The sequence below is a fragment of the Hyla sarda genome, chromosome 3, assembly GCF_029499605.1.
Source record: "Hyla sarda isolate aHylSar1 chromosome 3, aHylSar1.hap1, whole genome shotgun sequence".
Lineage (NCBI taxonomy): Eukaryota > Metazoa > Chordata > Amphibia > Anura > Hylidae > Hyla > Hyla sarda.
In genome coordinates, this window is record NC_079191.1 from 385,505,359 (window position 1) to 385,522,595 (window position 17,237).

Here is a 17,237-nt window from a genome sequence, read left to right on the forward strand (position 1 = left end):
TCCCACACTCCATTTTTCCTTTCTCCCCTTCCTTCCTTTCACCCTCTTTCTCTCTTGCTCTCTTTCTTCCTTCCTTCTACTCTCACTCCTTTTTACCGTTGTTCCTTTCTTCTATCTTCTTTCTTTCTCTATCCTCTCTTCCTTCCTTCTGCTTTCCTTTGTTCTTCTACTTTCCTCCCTCCCTCCCTCCCTCTATTTCTTCCTTCCTTCCTCCCTCCGTCCTTCCTTTCTCCCTTGGTTTCTTAATTTCTTCCTCTCTCATTCTCTTTTTTCTTTTCCCTTCCATTCTTCTCCTCTGTCCAACCTTTTGTCCATGTTCCTGCTTTCTCTTTCTCATTCCTCAGTTCCTCCCTTCCTTCCTTCGTTCTCCCTTTTCCTTCGTTCTTCTTTTCTATTATACAACTCCTTCTTCTTTATTCCTTCCTTCCTTGTTTTTTTTTCTTCTTCCCTATCCCATTGCTTCTTACCTATCTCCTTCTTTCTTTCCTTCCTTTGTTTGTATTTCCTTTCCTTCCTTTCTTTTTAATCTCTCCTTTTGGTTCTCCATTCCTTCCTTACTTACTGTATTTCTTTCATCTTCCTCCCTTCTTTCTTTCTTTTTCTCTCATTCTCTTTTCTTCCCATCTCACGCCCGTCACACTTCATTGTTAGACGTGCACTGACTACATTCATCATATGCATTCAGCTAATTTTTATTGCCGTTTTCATTATATTTAAAGAGTTCACAATGTTTTCCCATATAGACACATTCTGACAGTAATGAAAGTTGAGATCACCGGGATAATAGATGTTTTAATCTCTTTTGTTTTATGTCAATTTGCCTAATAATTGTTTTCTAATATGACAGCTTTACAGCACAATTATTGAAAATAGAATTTCCTATAAATCACGGAGATAATAATAATAATAAGATTCCTGTCCCACTGTTAGGAGTCAGGAGGAAAATTACATGGGGCAGTAAGATTAAATGAACCCCTGAAGGATAAAGTGAATAAGTGAAAGTAAACAGCTTTGGGATGAAAAGACACACTAGGGGGCACTGTTGTTATTTAACGAAAATTCACAAAGCCCTTGATAATACAACTACTGAAAGGTTTCTATGAAAATATATATAAAAATAACTATTTTTTCTGAGACAATCAGACTAAGATATTGCATATAAATCAAAGCAACTTAGGAAGTCAAATGATTCCTTTGTTTTGAAGGAACTTTGTCCAATTATAAGAAATTAAATCCAGGCTGGGCAAAAGTCGTGCAAGAATCCTACGATGGTCTATATTCTCTTATCTACAAAATATGAAGAAAATGACTTATTATATGGCAATGGCTCATTTCTAATGAATGTATTGTTGTATCGTCTTCATAACTTCTATTTGCTGTAGCTTTACAAAAAAAAAAAAGCTTAGTAGAAAAGAAATTGAAAAAACACTGTTGCCATTCAAAGTAATTTACTCATATTGATATAGACCAAATAGATGCAATACACATGTTTCTACCCATCAGTGCATTTATTGTTTAATATCTGAAGTTATCAAACAATCAATAAACTCAATTAAACAGAAACAAAAGTGGTTCATAAAAAAAGTCTATGAAATAGTTTAAAATAAAAATCAGCCTACAGGACACTTAGATGTCCATAAAAGAGATGGCAACAACATACCTTAAGTACATATCTATGTACCAGATTAATAGGGACATCATTTTCTTTAAAACAATTAATTAATTAATGATTGCTAGTTTTGGACCTGTTGATACAGCATCAGTTAGGCATAAAAAACCATATCATTAAAAAATTTACAAATAATTAATAAATCCGAACAACAATTTGCTACACCTGTAATGTAGAATATTTCTGGTTAAAATAAAGAAGCGTTTCCAGTACTAATACAATGTTATGTTATTCACCAATAAATGTCAATGTATTCCAAATAAGTGTTCATTACACGGCAGTATGAGGGAAAAGGTATGTCTGGAGACAGCATCTGATGTGGCTATAATGCTAATGTTCTTCATGTCGAGACATAAAGTCTGGTTCATATCTGCGGTAATATGATTAGAACTACGTATATGATTCTTAGTAAGTTTACAAAACAGGAGCAAAGCACATTATCCTGCACATGTCTCACAATGGACAGCACCCGAAACCAGACATTGCTTACATTCAGTTCTAGCCATTATGCCTATTTCAATACAAGATAAATAGAATATAGGATTGATAGGTAGGTAAGATAGATAGATAAATAGATAGATAGATAGATATGAGATAGATAGATAGATAGATAGATGATACATAGATACATAGATGGATAGATAGATAGATAGATAGATAGATAGATAGATAGATAGATAGAACATATATGTAAATAGTGTTTGGATTAAAAGAATATAAGATTGTAAGGTAGTAATTTAGATGATAGATAGACAAAGAGACAGATAGATAGATAGATAATGTATAGAGTTAGATAAATAGAATATAAGACTTATATAGATATGATATGAAGATAGAGTCAAGAGAGACAGATATACACCATAGATAGATGAAGAGAGAAAGAAAGAATAATGCATACAATTGAATGATAGATAGATAGATATGAGATAGATGGATAGATAGATAAAAGATAGATAGATAGATAGATAGATAGAAAGATGGATAGGTAGATAGATAGATAGATAGATATGAGATAGATAGATAGATAGATAGAAAGATGGATAGATAGATAGATATGAGATAGATAGATAGATAGATAGATAGAAAGATGGATAGATAAACAGATAAACACAACTTTAATTCAATGGGTTAAAATAATACATTAAATAAACTACACTTGCAAGGAGTAATATTCCAGCAAAGACATGTGGGTAAGTTTCACAGTTTCTCTTAAAAAAATTTGTAACACTTTTTTAAAGCATATGTCCCCATTATATTGCCACCCAGAAGAGTAATTTGTGAAATTTCTCCCAGTAATAATAACATTGCTCTAACGTTGACTGTGCAGATCCCATAAAACTACCATAAATATATTAGCTGTTATGAACATATTACACCAAAATGTCCAAAAAGTTATTCTGAAACGGTACCTAGGCAAATGTATGTAACATACAGTTTACAAGAAGACGCATTCCCGTCACTGCACAAGAGCAGCAGAGCTGAGTTCTTCATCTGTTCAGCCAATCTCATAGAGATATCAGAGTGCATATAAAGGCGTCAGCTCTGCTGTATTATAACATCAGGATAAGGCAGGTTGAGGCTTTCAAAACTGTTTTTAACTTTAAAAAATATATATTTTTTGTTCTTTTATATGTAAGTCTGTATAGAAATCCTTTCCTTGCTGCATTGGAGAAATATAGAGAATAACAACTTCAGCTTGAGAGACACAAATTAAGGAGATTAAAATGACTCCTCAGGTCCTCCACAATAAGCTTCCAGACACTTCCCCATTACATTATATGTATGTCTAGTAATGCCTACAATATCCTGCTAGAGGGATTTAGACATGGGTCCGTCACATATGTAATAAAATAATATATACTATGATAAAGTGTCAAGCTTGACGCACTTCATTTTTTATGCAACTTGTCTTTCATAGTGCACAGTGGTCAAAAAGGTATAAACATTGATCCAAAACACATTTATGTCTGTGTACTGTACAATGTGTATTGCAATTTGTTTTCTGTACAGCACAATAGAAAAAATATATGAAAAATAAAATAGGACAAAATATTTATAAATGTGTATACCATGTTGTATATATATATATATATATATATATATATATATATATAAAAAAAAAAGTTTAGAAAGTTTAAAAAAAAAATCTTTAATCATAGTCACATTGCATATTTATCTATTTATCTATCCATCAATCTATCTCAGTGTTTTCCAACCAGGGTACCTCCAGCTGTTGCAAAACTACAACAACCAGCATTCCTGGACAGCCTTTGTTGTTGTCTTGCAACAGCTGGAGGACCCTTGGTTGGGAAACACTGATCTATCTATCTTTCTATCTATCTAACTGTCTATTTAGCTATCTATCTTCCAAAAAGTGCCAGAGAAAAAAGGATTCTGATCTAAAATCTATATATCTATCTATCTCATATCTATCTATCTATCATCATCTATCTCATATGTATCTATCTATCTATATCATATCTATCTATCTATCTATCTATCTATCTGTCTATCTCATATCTATCTCTCTCATATGGATCTATCTATATCATATCTATCTATCTATCTATCTCATATCTATTTATCTCTCCTATACATCTATCTATTTATCTCATATCTATCTATCTATCTATCTATCTATCTCATATCTATCTATCTATCATCATCTATCTCATATGCATCTATCTATCTATCTCATATCTATCTATCTATCTCTCTCATATCTACCTATCTATCTCATATCTATCTATCTCTCTCATATCTATCTACCTATCTATCTCATATCTATCTATCTACCTATCTATCTCATATTTATCTATCTATCTATCTCATATCTATCTATCTATCAATCTAATATCTATCTATCTATATCATATCTATCATCATCTATCTATCTATATCATATCTATCTATCTATCTATCTATCTCATATCTATCTATCTATCTATCTATCTATCTATCTCATATCTATCTATCTATCTCATATCTATCTAACTATCTCATATCTATCTATCTATCTCATATCTATCTATCTATCTCATATCTATCTATGTATGTAGTCCAAAGAACAGCACAACCGCTGAAATGTCCCGTTGTAGGTTAGGTGCACGCCGTCATGGGATTCCTGGTCAAGGAGTTCGGTTAAATCCACATGGAAAAGACCGCAGCACACAGAGGTAGTTAAAAAAACGTGAAAGTGTTTATTGCATCCTCTATCTATCCACCTATCGTATGTCTATCTATCCATCTATCTTTCAAAAATTGTGGGTGCCAGAGAAAAAAGGACTCTGATCTAAAAACCGCACTTCAAATATTACAGTAAAGTTTAGCAACTTTTCTGTAAGGCTGGGTTTACATATGTCCGGCATCCGGCATAGGAGAACTCAGCCTAAATCTCAATGCAACTGATCACAAGTTATATGGCATCTGGTGTCCATGGTTTTTGGGCAGCGGATAGCTTGCTGCGTTCCCCTGTCCGGTACCCTCCGGCATGTCCAACCATCCGGTGTCAAAATTGAGACGCTGGATGATTGTGAACTGTCCCATTCAAATGAATGGGATCAGTTCTAGCAACAGTTGCACGCCTGAGGGAAACTATGCCTGTGCCTGATATATGTCAACCCAGCCTAATAATTGTCTATCTATCTATCTCTCTATGTATCTATTTTAGATTGATATATACATAGACCTACGCTGAATACTATACATTGCAATGCTTTTTTGGTGTAACATTGTGTAGGCACAATATTAAAATGCTAAATTTTACTTTTTATTTCTGATTTTATAACTATATCAGATATATATATATATATATATATATATATAAATATATATATATATATATATATATATATACACACACACACACATACATATATATACATATATATTAGTATCCAAGACAAAGTTAATGAGAACATTAATAAAAAAGTTATTAAACTGATCAGTGCAAAGAGAAGACAATGGGCTCAATTGTATACAGGCTTTATAAGGATTAGGTTGCAACAAGTGATCACGAAGGGAGATAAAATTGTGAAGTTTCTTTTCATGTAACATAAAGGGTCATACTTTAGTGGATTCCGTGGTTTTTTTTTTTTTTTCACTTCAGGAATTTTAATCAAGATATTATTGGTAGCAGATTGGGGATGCTTTCACTTGTTCAGCCGAGAGGCAAAAACTGCTATCTCATCCCTGATGCTGCGTAAGCAATCTGCTTGTGGATACACCCGCTAACTCCCATATGGGCGTAATGTTTATGGTTTATTAGAATCGAAGGGATTAAAAAAAATATCTGAAAAAACATGGAATATTGTAGAAAAACTGTGAATGTACTAAATATACTTGGTTGGGTTGGCTTATGTTACCATTTCATGTCACAAAAGCCTTCTTCAAATTGTGTATTGCTCATAAAAGTATATGGCTTTTACATTACTTCTACATAATTGTGAATCTGTTTAATAGATACAATGTTTACTATACAATATAGATAAAAGATATACAGACAGTTATGTTGAATAGATGATAGATAGAAGATAGATACAAAAAGGTAAAAGAACAGCACATCCAATAAAAAGGGAGTTGTAGGGGTGCTCACAGGTATGTGAACCTGGTTCAGGGGTTCTCAATCCTTAAAAGTAGACACCCATAGTACACGGATCCATAGATGAAAAAGCTTAAAGAAGAAGAAGAAACTTGTGAAAGACAGTGTGAGGCTGTTGAAACATAGCACTCTTGTAACACTGTGTTGATGGAATAAACTTGGGACCCGGTGGGACCATTGGTCCCAGGTGGCACTTTTCAGGGGCGGCACTTTGCTGCCCTAATTTTTTTTGTGCCTACTAGGTTCATGGTAGGGCCGGCCCTGCCGCTGCACCGCTGCTGCTCACTGTTCTAAAGTGGCCGCAGCACATAATAGCCCAGTGGGCACTTTAGAAAGTGAGTCTGCGGCCGGTCGAACCTGGTTTGACGAGGGACGTCGCACAAGTGACGTCCCTCTGCAGACCTGTGCAGGAGGACGTCAATGACGTCACTTGTCAGGCCGCCACCGCAGAGAAGAAACGCTGCGCAGGCCAGGTAAGTATGTCTGTGTGTGTGTGTCTGTGTGTCTGTCTATGTGTGTGTGTCTATGTGTGTATGTGTCTATGTGTGTATGTGTCTATGTGTGTATGTCTATGTGTGTATGTGTCTATGTGTGTGTCTGTGTGTGTGTCTATGTGTGTGTGTCTGTGTGTGTGTGTGCTTCTATGTGTGTATGTGTCTATGTGTGTGTATGTGTATGTATGTCTGTGTGTTTGTTTCTGTGTGTCGGAGGTGGGGGTTTGGGGGGCTATGCTACCTAATGTGGAGAAACTGCTACCTACTGTGGGGAAACTATGCTACCTAATGTGGGGGAACTGCTGCCTACCTAATGCTGCAGATTAATGTGAGTTGCAGTGCAATTTTATGGCATAGTAATTTTTTCTAGGCAGCACAATGTATTGGGCCGGCCCTGAATAAACACCTCAGTTTTTCATCTATGGATCCTTGTGCTGCGGGCTTCTACTTTTTATAGATAGAGAGATAGATAGTTCAATTATTTATTTATTAACCCACTTGCCGACCACTCCGTTACCTGTAAACATCTGGACAATTCACAATTAACTTTGCAGGGACATTATTAAGAGTCCTTGCAGAGTTTTATAAGCAGCATGATATATAGATAGTCAGATAGACAGACAGAAAGATAGGAAGGTAGATAGATAGATAGATAGATAGATAGGTAGGTAGATAGCTAGCTATAGATGATAAGAAAAGATATAGATATGAAAAAGAAAGAAAGTAAAAAGATGATAGATAGATAGATGCCGTGTTTATCAGAGTATAACATGCACCGGCCTATAACACGCACCCTCATTTTTCCAAGGAAAATTGGGTAAAAAAGTTTTTTTACCCAAATATCGAAGTCGCTGCAGCGCATGAGCCCACCCACAGGACAGGTAAATATGAAAGCCGGGGATGGAAATGTGGCAGCGGCAGGACTCTGGCCCTGCAGAAGCCGCTGCTGTTACATGATTTAAAGCGGCCACTTTAAATCATTGAACCGTAGCGGATTCTGCGGGCCAAAAAAAGTCTATTGGCGTATAACACACAGATAGACTTTAAGCTTAAATTTTAGTTTGAAAAATGTGTGTTATATGCCGATAAATACTGTAGATAGATAGATAGTTCTTAATCTCTAAATGTAGGCATTCTTTAAAAATATATTAATTATTAGAGTTATTCTTTTAGGTTTATAGGTTGTAAGATCTGATAAACTACACAATAATAAATCATGCTGTCACAAGAAAAATCTTGAATACATAAAGAAATTGACAATAATGGCATTCATCACTCTGCAGACTTTTATTGCTAGAAGAAATACCTATACAGGTCGTGTTCTATATCACAGGTAACTCATAGATCGGCATTCCTCGGCACTACAAGCCAGCACAGGTATCCCCCACGTTCATCCAGATCTTCATAATTGATCGGCTACATTTTCTTGCTTGTTGTAAATTGTCGTATGTAAACTAGAAATATCAGTGACAGTAGAGATAATATTTTACATGTCAGATCATTCCTGTATCTGCAGATCCATTCTTCACAGCATTGACAGGGAATGTATTAATAGGAAGGATATGCCACTCAGTACACTGGGCCCATTGTTGTCTCTGGAATGATTAAGAATGATACATACTAAGCCAGGTGCTTCACAGTCACAATGATCCCATCAGGAGCTGTCAATCTCCGGCTACACCGAAAAAATGCCATTAGAAACATGAAGCTACATTTCCAGAATTACAAAAAAACATGCGGCGTGCAGCATAACTCACAACAGGAAAAATGTCAATTTTATTATGCGCAATCCCCAAACAGACAGTTATTTCTTATTCTAGACCCCATAACTTCAGTTTACACCAACAAAGACCACCTGTGCCACCGGACCGAATTGTGCGAAAATTCAAAAACATCCAGGATTTTTATGTTTTTCTATAGGCTCTTTAGGACTTTAGTTTTATCTTTTTATTACAGCTTGATCAAATGCTACAGTTCTGTCCTCATCCCATATTACTGGATGACATATTCATACAGGGCAGCTACATAGCAGATTTACGTGCAGAAAATCAACAAAACGCAGTTCATACACAGAGGGGGTTATTTTGTATCAGGTTTTGCGGTTGAAATTTGCACTAAAAAAATCTGAATAAACCCGACCAACTCTCCGCTTTTCTCGGAGAACCTGAAAAAAAAAGGGCAGTGTCGACTAGGGAAAAAGGACGACATCCCGGCAAAAGTAGCGTGATTCTGACAAAAGGGGCGTGTCCCTGACATATTTACTAAGGTTTCCACATAGAATGTGGTGGGTTTCAGCTCTGGAAAACCCCACAGATCAGGACAATTGTAAAAAAAAAAAAAAAAAGAAAAACGTAGGGAAAAATTTGTAAATACTGTGGAAAAATACCTGTAGGGGGAAAAAAAACACAGAGAAAACTCCACTCCACTCTTAGTAAATCAGCCATAGTATTTTGGTATTTTTATTTTTTTTTAGCTGTAGAACAGTGCAAAAGTGGGCAGTTTACACAGTGGGAGAGGTCTCTCGTGCTGCTTTGAAAATATCTGAGAGTTCATTTTTGTGCCACTTTAGTTTTTTATGCCAAAATTGCAGATTTTGGGAGCAAAAATTTTTTTTTTTATTGCCGTCATCTTTAATTTTGAATCATGGGAAATTCTGGCGAAAGCCTCTCACATGATATTACATGATCACCAGTACCCATACAAGCTATGACTGTATGAATAAAACATATCCAGGGGTTAAATGTAAGTGCAGGTGCAGTGACCATGAAAAAAATAAAAATAAATAAATATATATATATATATATATATATATATATATATATATATATATATATATTAAACCAAGAAACAGGAGCAATTTATTTATTTATTTATTTTTATAATATTTTCCAATAATTATTTATTTTTCAATAATTGATTAAATAACACTCCCCCCCACCCCAAAAAAGAAAAGAAAAAATAAACTACCACCGTTTCTGTGATTTCTACACTAGCAAAAAACTGGTGTGATATTGTTGATGTAAAACAGACTCTCACCTTTTTTAAAATATCATGTAAAGGATCAAACTGACATAACCACACCCACTTTTGCAAAACTGGCGTGACTAGTGTAAACCGTGAATCATTCTCATGTAAAACACTTGGAATTTCAATTTTTTTCGGGCCAACATTTTGGCACAAAACACAATTTTTTTTTTAATGTGAAGAGTTTTGAATATGACACCAGTGTTTTTCTTGGCATAATTTCCTGGTGTAAAATTTGCATGTGTATTTATGGGACCCTGATTTAGCGAGAACATTCATTTGCGTCCGTATTTTTCCATTATATAACTTTTTATCTATGGGCTTATATTTCAGGTGAGTTTTGGTAAAAACTATACCTAAACCTGGCCCCCTGGTAAAATAGCCCCATCCTTATAAAAATCAACACCTTAAACATTCCATCACCATGAGGGGAGATTTATCATAACCTGTTCAGAGGAAAAGTTTACCAGTTGCCCATAGCAACCAATCAGATCGCCTCTTTCATTTTTCAGAGGCCTTTTCAAAAATGAAAGAAGTGATCTGATTGGTTGCCATGGGCAACTCAGCAACTTCTCCCCTGCGGAGAGTTTGATAAATCACCTCCCCATGGGGAAGAATGATCAAAACCTGTCCTGAGGAAAAGTTGCTCAGTTGCCCATAGCAACCAATCAGATCGCTTCTTTCATTTTTGAAAAGGCCTCTGAAAAATGAAAGAAGCGATCTGATTGGTTGCTATGGGCAACTGGTCAACTTTTCCTCTGAACAGGTTATGATAAATCTTCCCCTATATGTTTTTGTTAAGCTCAAAAGTTTCTTCTCCGTGAGTCAACAAAAAAAGCCCAAAAAACTAAAAAAGAGTGCATTTAAAAATAATAAAATAAATTAATATAAATAAAAAAAGGTGTTCACAAATATGAAGCACGTCCCTTACTTTTGTGGAGGCCAAACATTTGGCTTTTTTTTTTTTATACGCTGTGTGCACAAACAAACTTACATAGAGCATATTATTATGGATGGAAAAATTCTTCGATTTTACGGACACAGTTTTAAAATATACCGTATACATACGGAAATTACACTGTGTGAACATAGCCTGATGGATCAAAAAAAGGACGAAGGAATAGCCTTTTTTTTTTATATTCCAGTAGTGCAATGTTTTCCAAACATTGTGTCTTCAGCTGTTGCGAAATTACAACTCTCAGCATGCCCGGACAGCCAAAGGCTTTCCGGACATGCTGGGAGCTGTAGTTTTGCAACAGCTGAAGACACAATGTTTGGAAACCACACATGTGTTTAACTTTCTGGAGCCATTTGATAGGAATTTTTTTTTTCCCACCGGAGTACCCCTTTAACCTCTTAAGGACTCAGCCCATTTTGGCCTTAAGGACTCAGACAATTAAATTTTTACGTTTTCATTTTTTCCTCCTCGCCTTCTAAAAATCATAACTCTTTTATATTTTCATCCACAGACTAGTATGAGGGCTTGTTTTTTGCGCGACCAGTTGTCCTTTGTAATGACATAACTCATTATATCATAAAATGTATGGCGCAACCAAAAAACACTATTTTTGTGGGGAAATTAAAAAGAAAAATGCAATTTTGCTAATTTTGGAAGGTTTCGTTTTCACGCCGTACAATTTATGGTAAAAATGACATGTGTTCTTTATTTTGAGGGTCAATACAATTAAAATTATACCCATTATTACATACTTTTCTATTATTGTTGCGCTTAAAAAAAATCACAAACTTTTTAACCAAATTAGTACGTTTATAATCCCTTTATTTTGATGACCTCTAACTTTTTTATTTTTCTGTATAAGCAGCGGTATGGGGGCTCATTTTTTGAGCCATGATCTGTACTTTTTTTTGATACCATATTTGAATATAAAAAACTTTTAATACATTTTTTATAATTTTTTTTAATAAAATGTATTAAAAAGTAGCAATTTTGGACTTTTTTTTTTCGTTCACGCCGTTCACCGTACGGGATCATTAACATTTTATTTTAATAGTTCGGACATTTACGCACGCGGCGATACCAAATATGTCTATAAAATTTATTTTTTTTACGCTTTTTGGGGGTAAAATAGGAAAAAACGGACGTTTTACTGTTTTATTGGGGGAGGGGATTTTTCACTTTTTTTTTACTTTTACTTTAAAATTTTTTTACATTTTTTTTTACACTTGAATAGTCCCCATAGGGGACTATTCATAGCAATACCATGATTGCTAATACTGATCTGTTCTATGTATAGGACATAGAACAGATCAGTGTTATCGGTCATCTTCTGCTCTGGTCTGCTCGATCACAGACCAGAGCAGAAGATGCCGGGAGCCGGAAGGAGGAAGGTGAGGGGACCTCCGTGCGGCGTTCTGAATGATCGGATCCCCGTGAGCTGGTACTTAACGCACCAGGACGTACATTTACGTCCTATGCATAACCACGAGCATCGGAGCGATGTTCGCGTCATGCGAGGCAGGCCCCACTGCTGATAGCAGCCAGGGACCCGCCCGTAATGGCAGACATCCATGATCGCGCGGATGTCCGCCATTAACCCCCTCAGATGCCGTGATCAATACAGATCACGGCATCTGCAGCATCGCGGTACTTTGAATGGATGATCGGATCGCGCGCTGCTGCGGCGATCCGATCATCCAGCATGGCGGCCGGAGATCCCCTCACCTGGTTCCAGCCGTCTACAGGGGTCTTCTGCTCTGGTCTGAGATCGAGCAGACCAGAGACCAAGATCACCGATAATACTGATCAGTGCTATGTCCTATGCATAGCACTGAACAGTATTAGCAATCGAATGATTGCTATAAATAGTCCCCTATGGGGACTATTAAAGTGTAAAAGTAAAAAATGAAAGTAAAAAAATATTTGAAAAACCCCGCCCTCAATAAAAAACGTAAATTGTCCCATTTTTCCTATGTAACCCCCAAAAAGTGAACGTCGTGAACTTAAAAAAAAAATTTTAATTGTCCAAAATTTTTTATAACATTTTATTACAAAAAAATTAATTAAAAAAGTATTAAAAGTTTTATATAAGCAAATATGGTATCAATAAAAAGTACAGATCACGGCGCAAAAAATGAGCCCTCATACCATCTTTTATATGGAAAAATGAAAAAGTTACAGATCTTCAAAATAGGGGTATTTTAAACGTACTAATTTGGTTAAACAGTTTGCGATTTTTTTTAAGCACAACAGTAATAGAAAAGTATGTTATCATGGGTATAATTTTAATCGTATTGACCCAAAGAATAAAGAACACATGTCATTTTTACCGTAAATTGTACAGTGTGAAAATGAAACCTTCCAAAATTTGGAAAATTGCTGTTTTCTTTTTAATTTCCCCACACAAATAGTATTTTTTTGGTTGCGCCATACATTTTATGGTAAAGTGAGTGATGGCATTACAACGGACAACTAGTCACGCAAAAAACAAGCCCTCATACTAGTCTGTGGATGAAAATATAAATGTTATGATTTTTTGAAGGCGAGGAGGAAAAAACGAAAACGTAAAAATGGGCTGAGTCCTTAAGGGGTTAATGTTAGTGATCCCTTATGGTGAACAGCGTAGATGTAAAATAATATTAAAGTCCAAAATTGCTGATTTTTGGTCATATCAAATCCCAGAAAAAATTAAATAAAAAGTGATAAAATAAAAGTGATCAAAAAGTCACGTATACACAAAAGAGGAACCAATAAAAACCACGCTCACAGTGCAATAAATGAGCCCTCATACAGCCCTGTATGCGAAAAAATAAGAAAGTAATAGAGATAAGAATATAGAGATTATTTTTAAGCATTACAATAATAGAAAAGTGTGAAAACATGTAAATCATTTTATTGGTATTTGCCCGCAGAATAAAGATACTGGCCCATATTTATCGATCAGTCTGAAACCCTAATTGTCTGTTTTTTGCCATTGCAACCAATCACTGTTTAGCTTTCACTTTACAAGAGCTTGTTAAATGGCCATTATCACAAAAACATTTTTTTATTCAATTCAATAGATCACTATAAAAAAAACGATATTTCTAAATACATTCAATAATTTTTTTCATTAATTTAACTTGTATAAAAGTAGCCACTAGGGGTCCTCTCAAAAGAGGCCCACACTGATCTCTGGCTGTTGCTGTAGGAAAACCGACGGTGGCAACACTCCTGGCCCGTCGGCATACAGGAAGTGATGGCGGGCTTTAGTGTGAGGTGGAAATGTGTGCCTCATCCAGACTTGTGTCTGCTCCTCCTCTCAGCTCTCTGAAGATTTCTGAAGCTAGAGCTGGGGGGGGGGGGGGAGGGCAGAGCGAAGACAGAGCAGGGGACAGAGGAGGTACACGCCCCCTTATCTCCCCTCCCCCTGCTTTGCCTGTGTTCACTGAACGGGGGAATGACAAAGTGCAGAAGCTGGGAAATAAATCTCAGACTGGGGATGATTTCTATGCGGATAGGGGGGTGGGGGTTGTAGTCCCTGTTATGTGTGTGTATGCTAGTGTTTCACCTGGAAGCACCCTGGTTGGGAAACACTGGTGTATGCCCTGTGGAGGTGTGGTGAATTACATCCTCCAGGATACTACAGAGGCAGCATGCTGGTGTTATACCACAGACTGGAGACTCCTGAATGACACATTATGGGAGTTGTAGTCCCTTTTGTGTGTGTATGCAAGTGTATCCCAACCAGGGCTGAGTTATATTAGTGTGCTGTGTATAATGCAGGTTTCCTCAGGCTGCAAGGGGGAGGATGGACTGCACGGGCTGGTTTCTGTTTTTTTATGGGGTGTTCATTAGCCCCATAAAGAGGACATAGAAATGAAGGGGGTTTGAACAGGACATGAACATCACTGTATAAACCCTGTGCATTTCTATGTCAGTGTTCATACAGGGACGTAGAAATGCACAGGGTTCATCCATGGAAGCAGAAAGGCACGGGGTTCATACAGAGGAGCAGAAATGCACGTGGTTCATACAGGGGAGCAGAAATTCACGGGGTTCATATAGGAAAGCAGAAATGCACAGGGTTCATACAGGGAAATAGAAATGGATGGGGTTCATACAGGGAAGCAGATATGGACCCTGTGCATTTCTGCTTTCCTGTATGAACCTCGTGCATCTCTGCTTCCCTGTATGAACCCCGTGCATTTCTGCTCCCCTGTATGAACCCCGTGCATCTCTGCTTCTCTGTATGAACCCTGTGAATTTACAGTGGGGATCAAAAGTTTGGGCACTCCAGGTAAAAATTTGTATTAATGTGCATAAAGAAGCAAAGGAAAGATGGAAAATTGTCCAAAAGGCATCAAATTATAGATTAGACATTCTTATAATTTGTCAAAAAAATTAGATTTTATTTCCATCATTTACACTTTCAAAATAACAGAAAACAAAAAAATGACATCTGTAAAAGTTTGGGCACCCTGCAGAGTTAATATCTTGTACTGTCCCCTTTGGCAAGTATCACAGATTGTAAACACTTCTTGTAGCCAGCCAAGAGTCTTTCAATTCTTGTTTGAGGTATCTTTGCCCATTCTTCCTTACAAAAGTCTTCCAGTTCTTTGAGATTTCTGGGCTGTCTGTCACGCACTGCTCTTTTAAGGTCTATCCATAGATTTTCAATTATGTTGAGGTAGGAGATTGTGAAGGCCATGGCAAAACCTTCAGTTTACGCCTCTTGATATAATCCCCCTGTGGATTTCGAGGTGTGCTTAGGATCATTATCCATTTGTAGAAGCCATCCTCTCTTTAACTTCAGCTTTTTCACAGATGGCATCAAGTTAGCATCCAGAATTTGCTGAAGTTTTATTGAATCCATTTTTCCTTCTACTCGTGAGATGTTCCTTGTGCCACTGGCTACAATACAACCCCAAAGCATGATTGATCCACCCTCATGCTTAACAGTTGGACATAGGTTCTTTTCATTAAATTCTGTTCCCCTTCTTCTCCAAATGTACCTTTGCTCATTCCGGACAAAAAGTTCACTTTTAACTTCATCAGTCCCCAGAACTTGTTTCCAAAATGCATCAGGCTTGTCTATATGTTCATTTGCAAAGTTCAAACGCTGATTTTTGTGGTGAGGACGTAGAAGAGGTTTTCTTCTAATGACTCCATGAAGACCATATTTGTATAAGTATCTCTTTATAGTGGAATAGTGTACCACAACTCCAGTGTCTGCCAGATCTTTATGGAGGGATGTTGCAGTCAAACGTGGGGTTTGAATTGTTTTTCTCACAATCCTGCGAGCTGTTCTGTCTGATATTTTTCTTGGTCTTCCAGATCTTGCTTTAACTTCCACTGTTCCTTATGACTGCCATTTCCTAATTACATTCCGAACAGAGGATATTGACATCTGAAAACGTTTAGCTATCTTCTTATAGCCTTCTCCAGCTTTGTGAGCGTCAACTATTTTCAGTTTCAGATTTCTAGACAACTGCTTAGAAGAACCCAAGGTGCTGATTGTTGGGGCAAGGTCAGATGAGTCTGGGCATTTAAAATCTTTGAGATTGACATCACCTGGTCTACCCAGATGATGATTGAGAACAATCCATGACACTGGCAGGTCTCAGCTTTGCAAAGGGGGCAGTGCATGCTATAAATTCTGTAGGGTGCCCAAACATTTGCAGACGCCATTTTTTTGTTTTCTGTTATTTTGAAAGTGTAAATGATGGAAATAAAATCTAACTTTTGTTGACATATTATAAGAATGTCTAATCTGTAATTTGATGCCTATTGGAGAATTTTCCATCTTTCCTTGGCTTCTTTATGCACATTAATACAAATTTTTACCTGGGGTGCCCAAACTTTTGATCCCCACTGTATGCTTCCCTGTATGAACCTCGTGCATTTTTGCTCCCCTGTATGAATCCCGTGCATTTCTGCTCCCCTGTATGAACCCCGTGCATTTCTGCTCCCCTGTATGAACCCCGTGCATTTCTGCTTCTCTGTATGAATCCCGTGCATCTCTGCTTCTCTGTATGAATCCCATGCATTTCTACATCCCTAAATGAACCCCGTGCATTTCTGCTTCCCTGTATGAACCCCGTGCATTTCTGCTTCCCTGTATCAACCCCGTGCATTTCTACATCCCTATATGAACCCCGTGCATTTCTGCTCCCCTTTATGAACCCCGTGCATTTCTGCTCCCCTGTATGAACCCCGTGCATTTCTACTTCTCTGTATGAACCTCGTGCATTTATGCTTCTCTGTATGAACCTCGTGCATTTCTGCTTCTCTGTATGAGTCCCATGCATTTCTACATCACTATATGAACCCTGTGCATTTCTGCTTCTCTGTATGAATCCCATGCATTTCTACATTCCTATACGGACCCCGTGCATTTCTGCTTCCCTGTATGAACCCTGTGCATTTCTGCTCCCCTGTATGAACCCCGTGCATTTCTGCTACCCTGTATGAACCCCATGCATTTCTGCTTCCGTGTATGAACCCCATGCA